Source organism: Phyllobates terribilis, unplaced genomic scaffold (assembly GCF_046119375.1).
Source record: "Phyllobates terribilis strain yellow unplaced genomic scaffold, ASM4611937v1 Scaffold_2__4_contigs__length_985480577, whole genome shotgun sequence".
NCBI lineage: Eukaryota > Metazoa > Chordata > Amphibia > Anura > Dendrobatidae > Phyllobates > Phyllobates terribilis.
The window spans coordinates 252,299,946-252,322,425 of NW_027362762.1; positions in this window are offsets into that span (position 1 = coordinate 252,299,946).

The window sequence follows — 22,480 nt, forward strand, 5'->3', positions numbered from 1 at the left end:
CATTTAGTGTAAAGGATTTATTTAAAAAAATATTAGTGTTTTCATGCACCGTCTCTTTAAAAAAGCCGGCCGGCAATTCAGCATCTGTACCTGACAATTTAGAACAGAAAGATAGAGCATCACACATAGATTAGATAGATAGAAACATGTCAGTCACATATATATGAAGTACAGTGACAGTGTTGATTACTGTACTTGTCATTTAGTGTTAAAATAAAGGATTTATTAAAAAAAAAATTGGCGTGGGGTTACCCTTAATTTTAGTCTCTAGCGGAGGTTAAGCAGACGGCTGGGGCAGATGTTTGAAGCCTGGGAAGGGGGTAATACCCACGGAGCTTCCCAGGCTACTAATATCAGCCCCCAGCTGAATACCTAGCCTTTACTAGCTATTAAAATGGGGGACCCCCCCAAAAAAATGACGTGGGGTCCCCCCTATTTTAATAGCAAGCAAAGGCTAGGCAGACAGCTGGGGGCTGATATTAATAGCCCAGGAAGGGTACCATGAATATTGGCCCCCTCCCAGGCTAGAAACACCAGCCGTCAGCCGCCCCAGAAATGGCGCATCCATAGGATGCGCCAATTCTGGCACTTAGCCTCGCTCTTCCCACTGCCCTGTAGCGGTGGCAGTGGGGTAATAGGGTTGGGGTTGATGTCAGCTTATAATGCCAGCTGACATCAAGCCCAGGTTAGTAATGGAGAGGCGTCTATAAGACACCCCCATTACTAACCCCATAGTCAAAGTAAAAAAAAAAACACAAACACCCAGAATAAAGTCCTTTAATTGAAATAAGCACACAATTCTTTATTGTTCTAAATTAAACTATACTTACCGTCACGCCCATTCCAGCTGAAGCCAACGATCTCCTGCAATAAAAGAAAAATAATAAAGCAACCTCATCCTTACCTTTCCATGGTTCCCAGGACAGCTTCAGCTCTGCTACATCGAGATGACAGGCTGGACCGCAGCAGAACGCTGCCATCCAGCCTGTCATCCCGCAGACACTGAGAAGCGCAGGCATGCTTGCGCTCCTCAGTGTCTCTCTGTGACGGCATCCAGATGAGCCGACAATGAACTCGGCTCACCTCATGCACGTCACTGACAGCGTGGGAGAATTCTCACGCTGAAGCGCTGAGTGCAGGAGAATTTTCCCACGCTGTCAGTGACGTGCATGAGGTGAGGTCATGTCCAATGAACTCAGCTCACCTCATGTACGTCACTGACAGCGTGGGAGAATTCTCACGCTGAAGCGCTGAGTGCAGGAGAATTTTCCCACGCTGTCAGTGACGTGCATGAGGCTGATATTTAAATTTGGCGCACAAATCGGTGATTGGTCGCGGGCAGCGTCCGCGACCAATCAGCACGGTAGTGTTTAACTTTGGCGGCAAGATCAGTGATTGGTCGCGAGCCAAGACCGCGACCAATCACCGATTTGTGCGGCACATTTAAATAGCGGCCGCGACCAATTGGATGTCAGCGCCGCTCCCCGGTCCTCCCTTCACACCCTAGCCGCTGATGTCCCCACAGTATCCGCATGGTGTTACAAAGGTCCGGACATTTGTGTTAAAAATCGCTGATTGGTCGCTGGCGCTGCCCGTGACCAATCACCGATTTGGGCACCAAATTTAAATATCAGCCGCGACCAATCACCTATTTGGGCGCTAAATTTAAATATCCTCCGCGACCAATCACCCATCTTGGCTCCACATTTAAACCCCGCTGTACTGATTGGTCGCGGACGCTATTTAAATGTGGCGCCAAAATCGGTGATTGGTCGCGCCCAGCGTCGGCGACCAATCAGCACAGCGGTGTTTAAATGTGGAGCCAAGATCGGTGATTGGTTGCGGCCGATATTTAAATTTGGCGCCCAAATCGGTGATTGGTCGCGGGCAGCGCCAGCGACCAATCAGCGATTTTTAACACAAATGTCCGGATCTTTGTAACACCATGCGGATACTGTGGGGACATCAGCGGCTAGGGTGTGAAGGGAGGACCGGGGAGCGGCGCTGCGGGTCGGGATACTTCTGCTGCGAGCAGTCGCTCATCTCCCGGCTTCTCGCAACGGAAGTATCCGACCAGGCAGCGGCGCTCCCCGGTCCTCAACAATACGATTAGCTGATTGGTCGCGCTCTCCGCACGCGACCAATCAGTGATCTTGGCGCTAAAGTTAAACACCGCTCTGCTGATTGGTCGCGGACGCTGCCCGCGACCAATCACCGATTTGGGCGCCACATTTAAATAGCGGCCGCGACCAATCAGCGAGCTTGGCGCCAAATTTAAACCCCGCTCTGCTAATTGGTCGCGGATGCCGGCCACGACTAATCAGCATTATTGGCGCCAAATTTAAACACCGCTCTGCTGATTGATCGCGGTCGCCGTCCGCGACCAATCAGTAGTATTGGCGCCAAATTTAAACCTTGCTCGGTTGATTGGTCACGGTTGCCGGCCGCGACCAATCAGCAGTATTGGCGCCAAATTTAAACCCCGCTCTGCTGATTGGTCACAGTTGCCTTCCGCGACCAATCAGCGATTTTGACGCCAAATTTAAACACCGCTCTGCTGATTGGTCGCGGCCGGCGATTGCGACCAATCAGCATTATTGGCGCCAAATTTAAACCCCGCTCTGCTGATAGGTCGCGACCGCCGGCCGCGACTAATCAACATTGTTGCCGCCAAATTTAAACACCGCTCTGCTGAATGGTCGAGGTCATAACCAATCACCATTATTGGTGCCAAATTTAAACACCGCTTTGCTGATTGGTCGCGACCACAACCTATCAGCATTATTGGCGCAAAATTTAAACCCCGCTCTGCTGATTATTCGCGACCGCCGGCCGTGACCAATCAGTGATATAGTCGCCAAATTTCAACACCGCTTTGCTGATTGGTCGCGGTTGCTGGCCGCGACCAGTCAGCGATTTTGGCGCCAAATTTAAACACCGCTCTGCTGATTGCGCCGGGTCTGTCGCATACATATTCTAGAATATCCGATGCGTTAGAATCGGGCCACCATCTAGTTTCATGAAATAATTTTAAAAAAAATTGACGTGGGGCTTCGCACTATATTTGTGTCCAGCCAGGTACAGCAGGCAGGAACGGACTGCCCCCAACCACCAGCTGCCTATTTGTACCTGGCCGGACACTACAATGTAGGGAAGCCCTTTTTTTATTAATTATTTCATGAATTTCATGAAATAATTTAAAAAAAAAATACGTGGGGCTTCGCCCTATTTTTGTGTCCAGCCAGGTACAACTAGGCAGCTGGGGGCTGGAATCTGCAGCGCAGGGAGGCCCAAGCTTTCTGGGCCCCACCCGCTGCAAATTGCAGTCCGCAGCCAACCCGGAAAACGGCGCATTCATAGAAGCGCCATCTTCTGGCGCTGTACCCAACTCATCCAGGGCCCTGGTGCGGTGGCTCACTGGGTAATAAAGGGGTTAGGGCCAGCTTGGCATTATCAGCTGGCCCTAAGCCCGAAATTCATGGGGTCACGCCAATATTAGACATGACCACTATGAATTTCTAGTAAAGTATTTAAAAAAAACACAACACCCAGAAAAAAGTCCTTTAATTGAAATAAACACACAATTCTTTATTGTTCTAAATTAAACCATACTTACCGTCACGCCCATTCCAGCTGAAGCCAACGATCTCCTGCAATAAAAGTAAAATAATAAAGCAACCTCATCCTTACCTTTCCATGGTTCCCACGATGGCTCCAGCTCTGCTACATCGAGATGACAGGCTGGACCGCAGCAGAACGCTGCCATCCAGCCTGTCATCCCGCAGACACTGAGAAGCGCAGGCTTGCTTGCGCTCCTCAGTGTCTGGCTGTGACGGCATCCAGATGAGCCGAGGTCATGTCCAATGAACTCAGCTCACCTCATGTACGTCACTGACAGCGTGGAAGAATTCTCCTGCACTCAGCGCTTCAGCGTGAGAATTCTCCCACGCTGTCAGTGATGTACATGAGGTCAGCTGAGTTCAATGGACATGAATGAGCTCACCTCATGCACGTCACTGACAGCGTGGGAAAATTCTCCTGCACTCAGCGCTTCAGCGTGAGAATTTTCCCACGCTGTCAGTGACGTGCATGAGGTGAGCTCATTCATGTCCAATGAACTCGGCTCACCTCATGCACGTCACTGACAGCGTGGGAAAATTCTCACGCTGAAGCGCTGAGTGCAGGAGAATTCTCCCACGCTGTCAGTGACGTGCATGAGGTGAGCCGAGTTCATTGTCGGCTCATCTGGATGCCGTCACAGCAAGACACTGAGGAGCGCAAGCATGCCTGCGCTTCTCAGTGTCCGCGGGATGACAGGCTGGATGGCAGCGTTCTGCTGCAGTCCAGCCTGTCATCTCGATGTAGCAGAGCTGAAGCCATCGTGGGAACCATGGAAAGGTAAGGATGAGGTTGCTTTATTATTTTACTTTTATTGCAGGAGATCGTTGGCTTCAGCTGGAATGGGCGTGGTGGTAAGTATGGTTTAATTTAGAACAATAAAGGATTGTGTCTTTATTTCAATTAAAGGACTTTATTCTGGGTGTTTGTGTTTTCTTTTAACTTTAACTATGGGGTTAGTAATGGTGGTGTCTTATAGACGCCTCTCCATTACTAACCTGGGCTTGATGTCAGCTGGCATTATAAGCTGACATCAACCCCAGCCCTATTACCCCACTGCCACCGCTACAGAGCAGTGGGAAGAGCGAGGCTAAGTGCCAGAATTGGCGCATCCTATGGATGCGCCATTTCTGGGGCGGCTGACGGCTGGTGTTTCTAGCCTGGGAGGGGGCCAATATTCATGGTACCCTTCCTGGGCTATTAATATCAGCCCCCAGCTGTCTGCCTAGCCTTTGCTAGCTATTAAAATAGGGGGGACCCCACGTCATTTTTTTGGGGGGGGTCCCCCATTTTAATAGCTAGTAAAGGCTAGGTATTCCGCTGGGGGCTGATATTAGTAGCCTGGGAAGCTCCGTGGGTATTACCCCCTTCCCAGGCTTCAAACATCTGCCCCAGCCGTCTGCTTAACCTCCGCTAGAGCCTAAAATTAAGGGGAACCCACGCCAATTTTTTTTTAAATAAATCCTTTATTTTAACACGAAATGACAAGTACAGTAATCAACACTATCACTGTACTTCTTATATATGTGACTTACATGTTTCTATCTATCTAATCTATGTGTGATGCTCTATTCCTTCTATTCTAAATTGTCGGGTACAGATGCTGAAATGCCGGCCGGCTTTTTTAAAGAGACAGTGCATGAAAACATTATTATTATTTTTAATAAATCCTTTACACTAAATGACAAGTACAGTAAGCAACACTGTCACTGTACTTCATATATATGTGACTGACATGTTTCTATCTATCTAATCTATGTGTGATTCTCTATTCTTTCTATTCCAAATTGTCGGGTACCGCTGCTGAATTGCCGGCCGGCTTTTTTAAAGAGACGGTGCATGAAAACACTATTATTTTTTTTAATAAATCCTTTACACTAAATGACAAGTACAGTAAGCAACACTGTCACTGTACTTCATATATATGTGACTGACATGTTTCTATCTATCTAATCTATGTGTGAAGCTCCATTCTTTCGGTTCTAAATTGTCGGGTACCGGTGTATGCCGCTGCTGAATTGCCGGCTTTTCATGTTTCACTGTGGGCACTGTTCCCATCGATTTGGGCAATCACTGTAATGCCACAACCACCATGGCTGTGGCATTACAGTGAGTGGCAGACAATCCCTGCATGATTGGTGCTCTAAATAGCGCCAGACATGCAGGACACGCTTTTGGTGCACGAACAGTTATCGAACATAACCTCGAACAGCCAAATTTTTTGCAAATCGTTCGGGTTCGTCGAACAACTCGAACACCGCCCAAAACAGCTCGAATTTGAGATTGGCGAACAGTTCTAGTCGAACACCGCTCATCTCTACTATCTACCTCATATATATCTATCCATATGTCTATTTATCTATCTATCCTTCTATCTATCTATATATCCTTCTATCTATCCTTCTATCTATTATCTATCTATCATCTATCTATCTATCTATATATCTATCCTATCTATTATCTATCTTTATCTATCTGTCTATATCTATTATCTATCTATCTATCAACTATCTATCCTTCTATCCATCTATCTATCTATCCTTCTATCTATCTATTATCTCTCTATTATCTTTCTATCATCTATCTATCCATATTTATCTGTTTATTATCAATCTATCTATCTATCTAACCTTCTATCTATCTATCTATCTATCCTTCTATCTATTATCTATCTATCTATCTAACCTTCTATCTATCTATCTATCTATCTACCTCATACAGCTCTGGCAAAAATTAAGAGACCACTGAACAGTTTTCTATTGGAAAGAATGGAAAGACTGGTGGAAAACATGCCAAGACAAATGAAAGCTGTGATTAAAAATCATGGTTAGTCGACCAAATATTGATTTCTGAACTCTTCCTGAGATAAAACATGAGTGATTTGAGGTCTGAAAGCACTGTTTGTTTTTTAGTATTTTGACGCTTTATCATTTGTCGCAAATAAATACAAAATTTTTAGCTTTGTATTTCGGAGACATGTTGTAAGTAGTTTATAGAATAAAACAACAATGTACATTTTACTCTAAAATATATAAAGAGAAAAATCAGAGAAACTGAAAATTTTGCAGTGGTCTCTTAATTTTGCCAGAGCTGGATCTAAAGTGCTGGCAAAAAAAATCTTAACAAATTCAACGAAACCACAAAATCTTAACATTCAACTGTTTTATTGTGGATATTTTGTTGCAATTAGCATTTCGTCATTAAGTAATTAGTATTAATTAATATTTAATATCCATCTATGTACCTAACTGTATCTATCTATCCATCTATCTAATTATCTATCTATCTATCTCATATCTATCTATCTAAATATCTATTATCTATCTCATATGTATCTATTTATCAACTATTAATTCATCTACCTGATGAAATAAATCTACAGTACTTTCCTCTGTACACATAAAAGTTTGTTTCTATCTTAGTTTGCTTTAGTATTTGTAAAATTAGAGAACACATTAAAAAGAATCTTAAACATTTACTTGAAACACATCATAAACTTTAGAAGGCGTAATACAGAAAAAACCAGGTGCCGTAACCCGGCATTTGCAGATATGCCCACAACATTATCTTGGCCTCCCACCAAATTTAAATAGAAATTTTATTTGTATCAGCTACTGCATTGGCATAAGCAAAGGAGACCCTTGGGGGTTAGTTCATAAGTGGAGCTGGCTCTGATCACAGCCACATCAAAGCTCTATCCACACAACTGAGTCTGTTTGTAGATTCCCTTCAGAACATTTATACAACTCCGCGGGATAACATTTAGACTCAACAGCAGTACAACAGACCATGCTTTCTCTCTATTGTTAGAAGAAAAGGTTTAGGAGGAAACTGCCAAAGCCTTTTATCCAAAATATATATATATATATATATATATATATATATATATATACACATATATATATATATATATGTGTATTTATATAGATATATAGATATATATGTATAGTACATGCTGAGCTCATATTAATAACCCATTGCCCTTTAATGTTGGACACTTTTCCGGTCGGACCTGACTAAGGTGGTTTTGGCTATGATTGCACATTCATGTCTGACTCTTACGCTTTAATTTAGCTCATACTTAAGTTTTTGCTGCAGCTGTTGAACTTGTCTTGGAAGGAGAGCATATGCACACAACACCTTCCAGCAAACGAATTGTATCAGCAAGTGCTATAATCAATAATGTTGTAATATTCTGTGCTAAATAACAGTATGGCAGCAGAAGTGTGTAAGACAATGATGAATTATTCAGCAGGTCTGCTTGCTGGTACATTGCTCTTTCCATGCTTTAAGCCCTTCTGTGACTGAAACACCTGGCACAGTAATTTCATCTTCATGATTTTACTGAATATTTAAAGAGTACCTTTTGTTAAATTTAAGTGACCTTAAGCTCTCGCTTCTTTGGGTTTTTCATGATTGAAGTGGTAGGAAATTTTTATTTCAGATTTTCAAGCATTAGAAGATGAAGCAGTTCGCATACAATAGTGTTACGCTAAGTCGGATATGCATTGTTAGCTACCCATTTCAATATGGGAATGCTTTAATCATTTACAACAGTTCCCTCTTCCTCCAGCATTGTGATTACCATGTAGATGCATAATTCAGTACGTTTAATACAAAATAATAGGATGCCACATGTACTTTTTGCACTATGACTAGAGCATGTTGGTAGATTACTAAGCTTGGCGGATGTTCAGCAAGCAGGCCATTTTGCAAATGATTAGCGGATGCTGTAACTGGGACATATCGCAAGTGGATGTCAACAATTATATGAGAACGTTACAAATCTTCTGCAGCCTGAAGTGGTGTATGTATATATGGCCATGGAATACATTAGGGCTATATATTTATAATAATGTTACAGTGGATGTTTGCTGAGCTTTTATAAATAATAAATGCATGCTCATGAAATTTAATATTTGAGTGTGTATTGGCTGCAGCTTATTACATGAATGCTTTTATTGTATCCAAGAGAGCTGTCTAGGCTACATATGTTCATGTTAAAATAGATTTCCTATGCAAACAAATGGAATTTATGCAATTTTGGGAAAATTTGTGAGGTACACTTAATATATTGTAGTCTAGAGAGATACAAAAATCAGCAATTACTTTTTATTTATAAACTGTTCATTTTCACAGCTTACATTACAAAAACTTGCTGCTAGGATCCCAGAACTAATATTTATACTGTTTAAACTTTAATTAACCTATTTTTCAGCTATTTTGATTTCTATTTTTTCTGGTTTCCGTTCATTAAGCGATAAATCTACTTCCATTTGTTTCATTCACAGTCGCACAGAGAAAAGTCCAGTTAAGCAAGCAAATCTCATCCCATATAACAATGTAACAAGACAATCGCTGCTCTCTTGAAAGTCCTTTTAAATCAAGCAATGAAAACCATATTGGGAATGCACCATTGTTAATTTGTTTGCTCATTCCCCAAACAAAATCTGCTGCCAACAACACCTGAATGATCCAATCAGTCAATGAATGAGCATTAGTTTGCTCATCAGCTGATCGCTTCATGTAGACATGGGCCAAGGTTCTTTCAGATAATCATCAGCCCATGTAAAAAATCCTTAATTCTGGTGACCAGTCATTGTGCGGCAATATCCAATGTCCAATTTCTCCCATTGACTATATCACGAGTTGTCTGCTAATCAATGATGCAATTATGGTGTTGAAAGGACACAAGAAATAAAAGATATATAAATTATCAGATAAATTAAAGGGAATCTGTCACCAGGTTTTTATTACCTCCTCTGAGTAGCATAATGTGGAAAAAAAATACCAATTCCAACTGTGTATCACTTCGTTTACTTGGTGCAGCAGTTGTGACACAATCAGAGTTCTTAGATGTAGAGTGCAGCAGAGCTCAGAAAGCTGCCACCACCACACCACAGCTCTCTATGTACAATATCTATTGTCAGTGAGCTGCTTATCACAGGAGGGGATGTGATCGGACAGCTGCTCATTCAACCAGCTAGTCCCAGCAAAAATAATGTCCTAGTGAAAAAACCTTCATTGTAAGTAAGCAACAGCATACAGCCTAATAAGTGATACATCGCTGACTTCAATGTTTTAACCCCTACCTCATGCTGTCCTCAGATTAGTTAGCAAAAACCTGCTGACAGATTCCCTTTAAACCTAATGCTGTGTTGTTAGGATTTTGGTTGTCTTTATAGATATAATCCACTAAAAATATCTATAAAAAGTTTAACATGTGTGATCTTAGATGTACATGAAAAAAATAATATCATGGGTGCAATAAAAGCTGAAGACTATCAGTGTCACTAACACTGGATACTATTACTGTCAAAACACGTCATATGGTTCTGGCTTTAGCTGTCAGAGAAGAAAAAGGAGGCTGTGGCTTTTAGGTTTTGGTGGGGAGAGTGCTGGACCATAGGAATTTTATTTATCTTTGATACAAGTAGAAAATTAAATTACTAGATGTTTAGAGAGGCTTTCCGGGAATAAGTTGCTTTAGACTATCGGATTGTACTAATTTAAAATAATGAAAAGGGTCGTTATTCTCTGTGCTGTTCCAGCCTCACCTCTGCACCACTGCACTGGTATTTGTTTACAGTTTGCAGCAATGACATCACGTCTACTGCACATGTGACTCCTGCAGCCAATCACTGAGCTCAGTGGCACATGCTGTCTACATTGTTAGAGCCGCTGAGCTCGGAGATTGGCTGTAGAGGTTATATAAGCTGCCGTCATGGTGGCATCACTGCAGACTATAAGCAAATATTGGAGCATTGGTGGAGAAGTGTTTCGTTGGAGCAGTAGAGAGCATCAGAATATTTTATGTTAACCTAGTGCAAGCCGTTAGTATAGAGAAACCTATTCCCAGAAAACCTCTCTGAAGTCAATGCATACTTCTAGTTTCAGAAAACTGTTGAGAAGTGGAGAAGCGACAGAAGTTTTGATCGGCAAGGGCCTGGCTGCTAAGGTTCCCTTTGATAATTGAAGCAAAGGGGCTGTGACTCTGTGGTTTTATTCAGATCTGCTCATCTGATCCATAGATAGATAGCGCTAGAAGTGTACGGGCTCATATAGAATATCTGTGTACCTGACAAAGGAGAGACATGCTCCTGCCCTTTTGGTACAGCAGTCAGCACACCAACCTTCTGTGATCAAATCTTTTCTCTAAACAACTATCTTATGAAAAGCCATATTTAGATACCGAAATTTCTGGTCAATTTTAAAATATTAAACCATGTAGAGGTCAGAAAGCAACCAATGTAACAACACTGTCTGTTATTGTTTTAGTTTTTACAATTATGACTCAAGACAGAAGTCTCAAGTCCTCTCTCGTATGGTAGCATTTCTTTTATTGATTTAATAGATCTTCTATACAACAAGCTATGGCCAGTTGACTTTGCTTTTTAAGAAGTTAACGGAATGAAGAACAAAGTGAAATTTTTTTGGAGATGTTACTACTGCTGCTGTAAGCAAAGAAAACAGCTTCAATCTATTGAAAATGAAAATCTTTGTTAGACGCGTCATTACATTTTAATGGCAAAGTTTGAAAAAGCTAACTGAAAAATCAATGAAGAAATATTAATGTATAAAATGTTCTTTTTACCTCTTTCACTGAGTACATCCCAACAAGCTCCTCACTATATTTGGCTGCTCTTATCAGGCACACAGACCACTGAGTTTGCCAAGTGGAATATTAGTAATGAGATGGCCAGTATAATAATGTAATTGTAAAAAACGAGATTTGTAGGATCAATACATAAACACAAATGATTCAAAGGGAATCTGTCCGTAGGATAAACCCTCCTAAGCTGCCTACCTAAGCATGCAAGACATAGAAAAGTGAATAAAGTGATATCTTGATATCTGAAATCTGATATCTTATTTCAGAGAGATCCACATGTTTCTTATATGTAAATTAGCGCTTAAGATCTATGGAATAGACATAGATCACCTTGAGAATCTGTCTCCAGAGCTTATTTTAAATGAAAGTGGGTATTACCAGGGTGAACCATGTTATGGCTGACACTTTGCTCTCATAATCACACACAGTTCGACAGTGAGATCATAACTAGCACAGTACAGCTGAGTTGAACCTTGACTGATTACAAACACAACAAATACATTTGCAATTGTCTTCTTACAATTCTGTCAGCTCTGCTGTACTGTCCCTCCCCCACACTGGCTGACTGTGAAATGGAAGCTAAAGCACTATGAGAAGACAACTGAAGCTGCAAATGTGTTTGTAGTGAGACAAAATTTATTTCTGCTGTACTGTGTTAGTTCTGATCTCAATGCAGAGTGGTACCTGATTATGAGAGCGGAGAGCAGCCATTATATATCACACTGGTAATTGCTCTTTCATTTATAATAAGCTCTGAAGGCAGATTCTCATGCATATCAGTGTCCCTAGATTTTAACAGTTCATTTGCATATAAGAAAAATATGGATTTCTCTGGAATAAGACATGGGATCAGAGATATAATTTTATTCAACTTTCTATGACCCACATGCGCATATAGACAGCTTAGGTGGATTGATCCTACTGACAGATTTCCTTTAACCAGAACACTTTGAGTCTTGATTCATGCATGAGATTATTTACTATATTTTTCGGACCATAAGACACACTTTTTTCCCCCAAATATGGGAGGAAAATGGAGGGGTGCATCTTATGGTCCGAACCTAAGTTAACCAGATAGTTACAGTGATGGTGGAGCGGGATCGCGGAGCCCTCCATTCCCTCCCTCAGGAACCCGACGGTGGCTGCAACAGAAGAGGTGAGGAGCTACGGAGCCGGTGTCTGGCTGTCGGCAGTGAGGAAATGAGGCAGAGCGGTGAGTGCTGCTTTCCAATGGCTGCGGCCTTCTTTCTGAAGCTGTGATCTACAGGAAAAAGGCCACTCGAGCAGGCGCACACGCAAACTGGGTCTTTGGCAGCCATTTTCCTGTAGATCACAGCTTCAGGAAGATGGCCGCGGCCATCGGAAAGCAGCTCTTTACCTCTCTGCCTTGCTGCCTCTCTACCTCACAGCCAGACTCATAGCCTCACAGCCAGTCTCTCTGTCTCACAGCCAGACTATCTGCCTCACAGCCAGACAGCCAGCGCAGCACCTCACCTCTTCTGCTGCCACCGCTGGGTTCCTAAGGGAGGGAGGGAAGGAAGGGCCCTGAGATCCCGCTCCCCCACCATGCATTTCCCAGCTGCTGGAGCACCGCCTTTTCGCACCCAGGGTTCGCAGCATTCCTCCACTTCTGCCGGCTTCCTGAAGGACCCTACCTCTTGTGACCCCTGCTTCATCGCCCCCCTGGTAAGATACCATACCTATTCAGACTAAAATACAGACCCCCATATTATAAAAATTATATTTTTTTCCTTTTTTCTACCCTAAAATTTGGGGTGCGTCTTATGGTCCGGTGCGTCTTATAGTCCAAAAAATACGGTAGTAGCTAATAGAATGTAACTAGTTATTGAAGTCTTGGGTTGAAGTGAAAGTAACTGAGATAGTAAAAACACACATCCACTTATACAGCTGTATTCATATATGAAAAATGGTATCAAATCTGGTAGAAAATTCCACATATCTGAAATATCAGATGTAATGAAAGAGAAACTTGACTATGAGGTCCACTAAGAAGTGAATAGCATCAGGACACATAAATGTGTTATTATATGATGTCTTTTCAAATGAATGAGCAACCAATTGTAAAAGCTGTTCATTGCAGAAGCCTTCTATTGAAGGACAACCTAGTAGGACAACCCCTTCTTGATCTAAATGTTTGGCCACGATAAAATAAAAAAGCTTATACTCACCTTCCATGCCAGCTCCATTCCAGCAGTGTCGGCGCTCACAGTACTGGGGCTCTCGTGCGGTTGTATGACACTTGGTGACCAGTGCCCAATCAGCGCTGGCATCACTGTCCCCACCTTCATACAAATTGAACATGATGAAGAGGAAGTCAGAGATTAGCTGCATCCCTGACTTTCTCTTCATGTTAAATTTGTCCAAAGGCGGGGCAGTGATGCCAGCGCTGATTGGGTGCCCGGCACATGTCATACAACCGCACAATAGCCCTGGGACTGTGAGTGCAGACACAGCTGGAATGTGGTATAGGTTTTTTATTTTATAGGGGCCAAAAATTTTGATGAAGAAGGGGATGTCCTAGTAGTGGACAACCCCTTTAACATAAATGTAGACTATTTACAGAACCTTCCTAAAAAGGCTTAGAAAAAATTTCTTAATGTGATAGCCTCGTCATCAATATTATTATTGTAATATTTTTTCAACCTCTTACCAACATCTTCCGTACAGTCGGTAGCAGTTGTATGGAGCAGGCTCAAGGGGTGAGCTTGCCCCATATCCGGTAGTTAATGACTCTGTGTTAGAGTCAGCATTTGCCTCTTACAGCTGCAGGTTGAACGGAGCTCTGCCCACAACTGGCAACCTATTAAATGCCGCTGTCAAACTCTGAAAGCACGCCGGCATGGGAGCACATCATTCTCTGCGCCCATTGGCGCTCTGTTGATGTGATCTAGGGGTGTCGATGGGTTGCTATGACATCTGGAGATCTATTGAAGACCTTTGTACTTGTCATTATGGAACTCCCTTGAATCCCAGTCTTTAGCTGGGCTTCAGAAGAGACCATGATTTTCACTATATGCAGCAATACTATAGTATTGCTGCATATAGTACAAGCCATTAGATAATCGCAGGTTCAAGTCCCTTAAGAGGACTAACAAATACAATAAAAAGTAAAAAAAATGTTTAAAAAATTAAAAATAACATAAAAGTTGAAATCATTCCCCTTTTTTCACACTAAAAATAAAGATAATAAAAATAGTACACATGTGACATTGCTGTGTCCAGAATAGTCCAATCTATCAAAAATAATTCACCTGATCTATAAACACCGTAAACAGAAAAAAATCAAAACGCCGTATTGCAAAAAATGCTGTAAGAAGAGATTACAATGTCATATTTATCCCAAAATTGTATCTATAAAAACATTGTCTCACCCTGTAAAAAACAAACCCTCACATAGCTCTACCAACCAAAACATAAAAGGGATACGGGTCTTGGAAAATATACAATACAATCAAAATATATATATTTTTTTTCATTTATGATTTTTTTTTGCCACTAAAATAATTAAAAAAAGCAAACCTGTTTGGTATCACCATAATTATACTGATGAGGAGAATCATATTGCGGGGTCATTTTTACCACACGATATACATTGTAAAAACGATTCCCAAAAAATAATGTTCGAATTGAGGGAATTTCACCACACTTGGAATTTTTTTTCCCATTTGTCAGTACACTGTGTGTTAATATAAATGGTGTCATTCAAAAATGCAACTCGTCCTTTAAAAAATGAGCCCTTATAAGTCTATGAGGACAGAAAAAATACAAAAGTTATGCTCTTGGAAGAAGGTGAGGAAATAATAAAAATGAAAAGAAAAAAACGGAAATTGGGCATGTCAGGAAGGAGTTAAAATGTTTTTTTTTTTTTACTTTTTTATATATACTCATGTAGAAAATGATAGTTAGATATCCATCCAACAGAGTTGAAGATGTATCACATTTGTAAGGATGAAGAAGCCGTACTAAAAATCCCTGTGCAATGCAGACCTATGTAAACCACTTCTCCTAGAGGCACGCCAGAACATGTTTGATGAAAGAAATGATGAACTTGTATGATAGCTGCTGGCCCCCGGACCAATGCAGTTTCTGGATATGGCAAAAAACCTTCTTCACCTTGGAAAATATATGATGGTTTAATGGCAATATTCATATATTATTCCGATCAGTAGAATTTCAGAGCTATCTCATTATAAATGGTCACCTTGTATTCCTATGACAACAGTAAATGCTATTTGCTACAATAAACATTTGAATTATTAATAAACTCTACTATTTAATCTGCATGCGGAATGAAGTTATGAATTTCATTGAATGGATTAGAGAATGAACAATTTAAAAAGGGATATTTTGCTTTCACAGCCTATACGTATTTAGAGCAATGTATAAAAAAGTCATTGTCTAATTTTCAAAGCTTAATTTATTAATCACGTATATATCATTAGAAAATTATTTTGTGAGTTCATGTAAATTAATTGCACAGATATGTCACAAAATATCTCCATTTTTCAGGAACAAGTACCCACTACCTAGTAATAATTATTTATGACAAAAAAATCCCAGAAACATATTGCCTGTGGGCACACATCTCCGTCAAAACCGGCCATGCGCCACTGCAAACAAACAACTCCAAGAAACATGAGATAAACAAAGAACACAGAGTTTTTCAGATTGATAAAGCCGTATATACTCCACGCGAAATGCGTGTCGGGAAGCGGTGAATATCTATATGATATCTTGGGCGCTGCGCTCATCCAGGGTAAGCGATGCCGCCGTTCATACATAATGTTTGGTCGTCTTTGTGCTGTTAGAGACTCCCGCTACAGGTTCTGTTGTTGCATTGTCATTATGGCTAAATTATGCTAATTACACTGTTCACATACCACTGGGTCATGTTAAGCCTCTTAGCCTTATATGAAACCTGAGCGTGGAGTTTCCTCTAGTTCTCTTATCATGTGATACAAGACATCTCCCTGGCAATGTTCGCGCCCCTGCTCCTATCCTCCATTTTCCTCCTACCCATGTCTTTTTATATTTATATGTATTGTTAAATTATATGTGCTAATAAAATTATATTGAAATTTTTTTACTCAATCTGAAAAACTCCGTGTTCTTTGTTTATCTCTAATAATTATTGATGTAGCATCAGCGCATTTTGTAGCATTTTACAAAAGTGGAATTACAGAAGTTCATGTGCTAGTAACAGACATGCACAAGTCAGCTGAATCCGTGACCTTACCCCAGGATAACTGGTACTGGTGAAAAAAAAGTTCACAGGTCAAATTCCACAGAAAATTGAATTTTGTAATATAGCTTATCTTTAACGACATATACTAATGAATACCTAAAACCAACCAATTGATTTCCCTGTCTGCCAAACTAGTAAATGCAATGACTCAAAAGCTAAATTTATGACTGGACCATTTAGAAACTTTTTACATTTTTGCCACAATATATTCCAGTGCTATCGGCTTAGTTCATGATCATTGGACTCCATAGCAAAATTTAGAATATCACTCTCCATAAAAACAAAATACACATATTTGTATAAATAACATACACACATCTCTGTATATATGTGCACATACAATATATACACAATAAACATTACACCGTACAGCACACATAGGCATATGTATATAAGATACCAAATAACTGCACATTCATAGGCAGGGGTAATTAAAACCTGACTTTTAACTGTAAGTTGAGAAATTTAAAGGGACCTTGTCAACTGATTCATGCTGCACAAACCATGGGCAGCATGAATCATAGCCTGGCTCAGATATTTCAGCCCTGCATGTTTTAGAAAAAACACTGGAAGAGGATGATGACCCAAGGACAACTGGTTCTAGAGGCAGGTCCCCAACATTATTTCTGTGCTCACTAGATTGATAGGTCATTCCATATATGTGTATATGTAGAGACCGGTCAGTCAAACGGAGTAAGTTATGGGTCAGTCAAACGGAGTAAGTTATGGAGAAACTGCTAGGGACTAGTCATGAGTGAGTATGCCTCATTAACCCTTTCAGCGAGCACGCTCGGGTGCTTGCCGAAAGGGTTAATGAGACATACTCCCTCATCACTACTAGGGACCTGTCTCTTGGATTGGTCATCCTAGTCGGATTGTCCCCAGCAGGGTTGTCAACTTTATTTTATTTTTTCTGAACAGCTTGTCTTAAAATCACAGACTGCTAACTTTTCTTAAGGACACATTAGATGACCATAATAAATCATTAAAATTATAACTGATATATGTCTAGAGCCCATAAATCCTATATGAAGACATCAGCTGCATTCAATGTTAGCTGTAAAAGGATGAAAAATACAGAACTAAAAATCTGTACAAGTCTCTCTAGCTTCAAAAAAATCACGGACACATCAAAAAAATTTATGGACAAGGGAAAAAAATGCCCTATTTAATGGACTGTCCAGGAATTTCTGGACGATTGGCAAACTTGGTCCCCAGGTGCCAAATTCAAGTATGCAGTCTCTGAAATGTTGTAGTGTTTCAGGGTGAAATAAACTGTACATGGTTGCAATATTGCAGCTTTTTGTTGATTTTTACTGCCCGTGGTTTGGTCCGCATGAATTAGCTAATAGGTTTGCATATAGTGCAAACTATAGGGCACATAGTGGGCACCTTTACATGATTGGGTATCACTTGCTAAAGTTGTTCAGCACAATTATGGTGGGTACAATCATAGCTCATGCCTGTAGCAGAGGCACTCTTTGCTTTTACACTGAAAAACTGCGGAGAGTACTTTACAAAGAAGAAGGACTTATTAATTATGAATTTCTTAAAGTAAATATAGTGCTCCATTAAAATAGTGTTCTAGGACATGTGAGCAGACATCTTCACAGATCGCTATGAGCGCTGTTTCCCTTTAAAGAAGCAGAATGTCTAAAAATGACATTTGGTTTTGCAAACCACAACACAGTTAATCTGTTGTACCCACTTCATAAACAGCGTCATAGAATAAGTGTGTATACAGTAATAATTGTATCAGTGCTTTATTTCAGAGTGTCGCACTTTTAGTTATTATTGATTACACATTTATTTCCTATAATCTTACTCATAAACTAATCCCCATTTACTCATTAAATGCTTAGAAATCATTCCTGGATAAGTGTAATAGTGCTTTTAAATGGTTCAGAAGTCAGTGGGTATTAAAGAGAAAAAATCCATAGTATTTATCTCCTGTTGTAGGGCTGTTTTACAAGGGGGATCCTATTGGAGTCATGTAATGTCTTTGCCAGATCCTAATAACTAGTCTTTTCCTGTAGATATATATACACTGGAGTCTGGAGAATCTTTACAAAAGTTCATTTTCAGTCAAACTTTTTCAAGCCATAAACAATGTAATTTCTGTGCTCAAAACATATAAAGATACAAGCTTTAATGGGTTGTCTGGTTTACAAAATTGATAATCAAATACCCTATTTATGAATTCTGGGCTAATTGAGGAATGACCATTATGAAAAACTTTTAGCTATGTGACAGAGGAGAATGGCTGCAAAAATTCTGTTCAGCTCTGCAAGACACACTCTTCCAATTGATTTCAATAGTAATGGTGTAATGCTCTATTCTCCCTTGGGAAGCACTGTAGGAAAATGAAACACTTGCTGCAAATGTCCCACAGATCAAATCTAGATATGGAATATATTACTGGGGCCCACCCTACAGCTGCACGGAAAAATGCGCAGCTTTCTAGTGTATTGTGCGCTGCAAGGGGGATTCTATATTTTAATTATTTTTTTTATGAGGATTTAAAGAAAAAATGTAATAATGATGGCTAGAATGGAGCAAAAAAGTGTTGAAGGACCAGAGCCCCTCAAGTATTCTTCTACTTGTTGATATCCTGGGCATCTTTTCTGATTACTATGCCCATCTTGAAGTCATGCATATGTCACACTGCAAAGTAATAATGTCGAGAGACTTACTAATCAGCGGGCGTGTTGGAGATTCCAGCAGAAAATAGGAGGTGCGTAGAGCTCTGATCCGCAACCAAGGACTACTGATGTGGCCACAGGATCATGTCATTAGTCCTTGGCCAGGGACGTTAACAGAATTTCTTCTTTCAGGACATTTACTTTTTTCCACCTAAGAGGTTTCTCAATCATATGGAGGCAGTATTATACAAGAAAAGTAAAAGCCTAAAGAGAAGTTCAAAACAGGCTTTTTCAGCATGGTCTGGTGGTGAGACTTGATGTGTCTCAAATTATCACCCTGAGAACTCCTCACTTCAACCAGTTCCAGTCAATACTTCCCCAGGAGAAGAGGACAGCTCCAACATGGGAGCGCTAGAGCAGTGAAAATCTTTGTGGGCGCAGGAAGACCTACTACAGGTATCAGGGCATATCATCAATCACCTTATTCCACAATACTTGCAGTAGGTTCAGACTGTTGTACTATGTAAACGCTGCTCCCCCGATGATCTTCACTGCTCTGGCATGCCTACGCTGGAGCTCTCGCCCTCTCCCAGCATACTAATGACAGGAGTGAGAAGTTCTCAGTATTGTCAAGAGAGATACCAAGTCTCACAGATCATGTTAAATGCCTGTTTTGACCTTCTCAGTGAGCTTTGTGGGCCTTTGCTTGTTTTTCTGTGTATGAGCTACCTTTTTATGACTGGGCAACATCTGGAGAAAAAAACTAAACGCCCCTAGAGAAGAATTTCCGTTACCGCTCCCTTGGTTGAAGGAAACATTTTTCTATTTGGGCGCCCTGAACTTCAAAAGCTCATATATTTACAATTGGAAAAAAAACAATTGAATCAGCCCTTCTGCCTTTTAAAGGGAACCTGTCACCAGCAAAAATGCTATTAACCTACAGATATGGGGTTAATCTGCAGGTTAATAGCGTTATTAACCTGCTCGGCGCCAGCATGTAGCTGAAAGCTGTGGGGAGAAAATGAACTTTATTCTCCTCTGAAGCATTCAGTTTCAGTCACGGGGGCAGCGCTGGCACTGGTTCAGTCATTGCTCTGAGAAAACAGAGTGGCGGCTGTAACTGAGCCCCCGGTCCTGACTGACAGCCCACCGCAATGCAGAGAGAGTATCATTCTGACAGGGGCGCAATTACAGCCCCCACTCTGTATTTTCAGAGCAATGACTGAACCAGTGCCAGGGTCACCCCCGTAACTGAAACTGAATGCTTCAGGGGAGAATAAAGTTCTGCTAAGTGCATGCGCCAGCCAGCATAATGCTGTTAACCTGCAGAATAAGCCCATATCTGCAGGTTAATAGCATTTATGCTGGTGACAGGTTCCCTTTAATTATTTTAAGTTGCTATCAATGCTATCTACTAAGTTGGAATATTGAACTGAAAACCCCCAGATTATCTCCCTTGCATGGTATTTATGGGAAATGATGATCCCATTACTTGTTTGTATGATTATTTTTGAAAATTGTTTTCTATACTCTATATACACAAATACATATTAAACTCGTTAAGCATATTGAATAAAGAGGAAACTGGAAAGTGGTCTCATTTGAATAAGCCTAATACGTGCATTTTCCCTGCCTTTTAAGCGACTACAGTAAACTTTCCACATTTGTGAGGATTTAGAAAAAATGGGCAAACAGAACAACAGAAAATGCTTCGAGACCATCTGTAATCCAATTAAATGCAGAAGCTTACAACATCATTTGAAATTACACAAAGAATCTCAAAAGACCAAATTAAGACCAAGTTAACTCATTGTTATGCATTTGTACAAAATGCCTGTTTATTACCACTAAGTGGTTCAAAAGTATAGCAGGCGCAAGAAGACTTGACATGTTTTTATAGCATGTGCAAGGGTCACACTCAGTAATTTATCCTTTTCACTTCATCTAAAATAAAACACCATTAGCCTTTCCACTTAATGACACTTGTATGTCCAATAATTGCTATTAATGGTCAATCTGTGCTACTACAACAGCGATTACACATTAGAAAGTGATTCTTCTTCTGCCCTATCCCTACCCCTTTTTTTATTATTTTTATTTATCTGATTTACATTAAATTCATTTTCTGCAATCACAGTAAGAATTGGACATTTGCTGTAAATTGATTCAATATAGAGAGAGAAATACTATATTGAAAAAGGCTTGGAAAACAGATGGCAAGCTCTCTTGATACATTAAGATCATTGCTTAAAATTATAGGTTGTGAAAATGATACGCATTGGACAGAATTAAAATGAGGAAAACTGCTTTTGTTTTTTTTTCCCTATTTTTTTCATCACCTATAAAGGATCAAACCACATGCAGTGATAAATAATGATTCCACGTTACTGTCAGCATATATATTCTATATATTCTATATATAAGGAAGACGCAGGGCTGAGTGAGATATATTAGATATCCATTGTCTATGTGTAGCCATTTTAAGAGAATGAATAAATATAGGCACTCTGTTTATAATGTGAAACGTAATCCCCCCCTGATTTCTCCATCTCAGTTCCATTAGTCAGCGGCTCTGGGATCATTCATGGTGTCTGACTGTTTTACGGCATAAGCATTTTTCTGCTTAAAAGGATAATAAATTTTCCCTTTGAAACACTACCAAGTAGTCATCTCTCGGAGATGGCTCCGGTGGCTAGTTCACCTTCTATGACTGGCGAAGGTTTGAAGTACGTGATGGATTTGTATAAAGCATACTCTACATCAAGATTAGGAACACAGGTATACAAGAAAAATCCTACACAATATCATCTGTTTCATGAGGTTTTATTTGAACAGGTTTCTTACACTTTGAATTCAGAAGATGCCACACTGAGCACCATTAATCTCCTGAAATCAACTGTCACATTGAGTTAATCTAATCTTCATGTATCCTTGGCTCACTTGATGGATTACCAAAAGTGTGAGCTCAACCTGGCAAAAGAAGCTTTAGGAGCAGCCCTAAGCTTTCTTCACATCACACTCTTAACATGGTGATAAACACATTAGCCCTGGCATTAATTGTCCAATCATGGATGGAGGAGCGTCTAATTCACAGTTTTTAATTTTCCATCTATGTATGTGACCTAAGATATCTTGTGTAAGGTGTAGAAGAGGATCAATCATAATGCAGGTGGCAATTACCGCTTTTAGAGTGCATTCACATGTTTCTTTGTTTTTTTGGCAGTAGATGTCATAAAACCACAATTTTTAAAAATTGTAGTAAAATAAAACAATCATGCCGCAATCGGGATAAAAAAAAACTGTGGCTGCAACATGTGAACGCAGAGTTGGCATGTAGTTTAG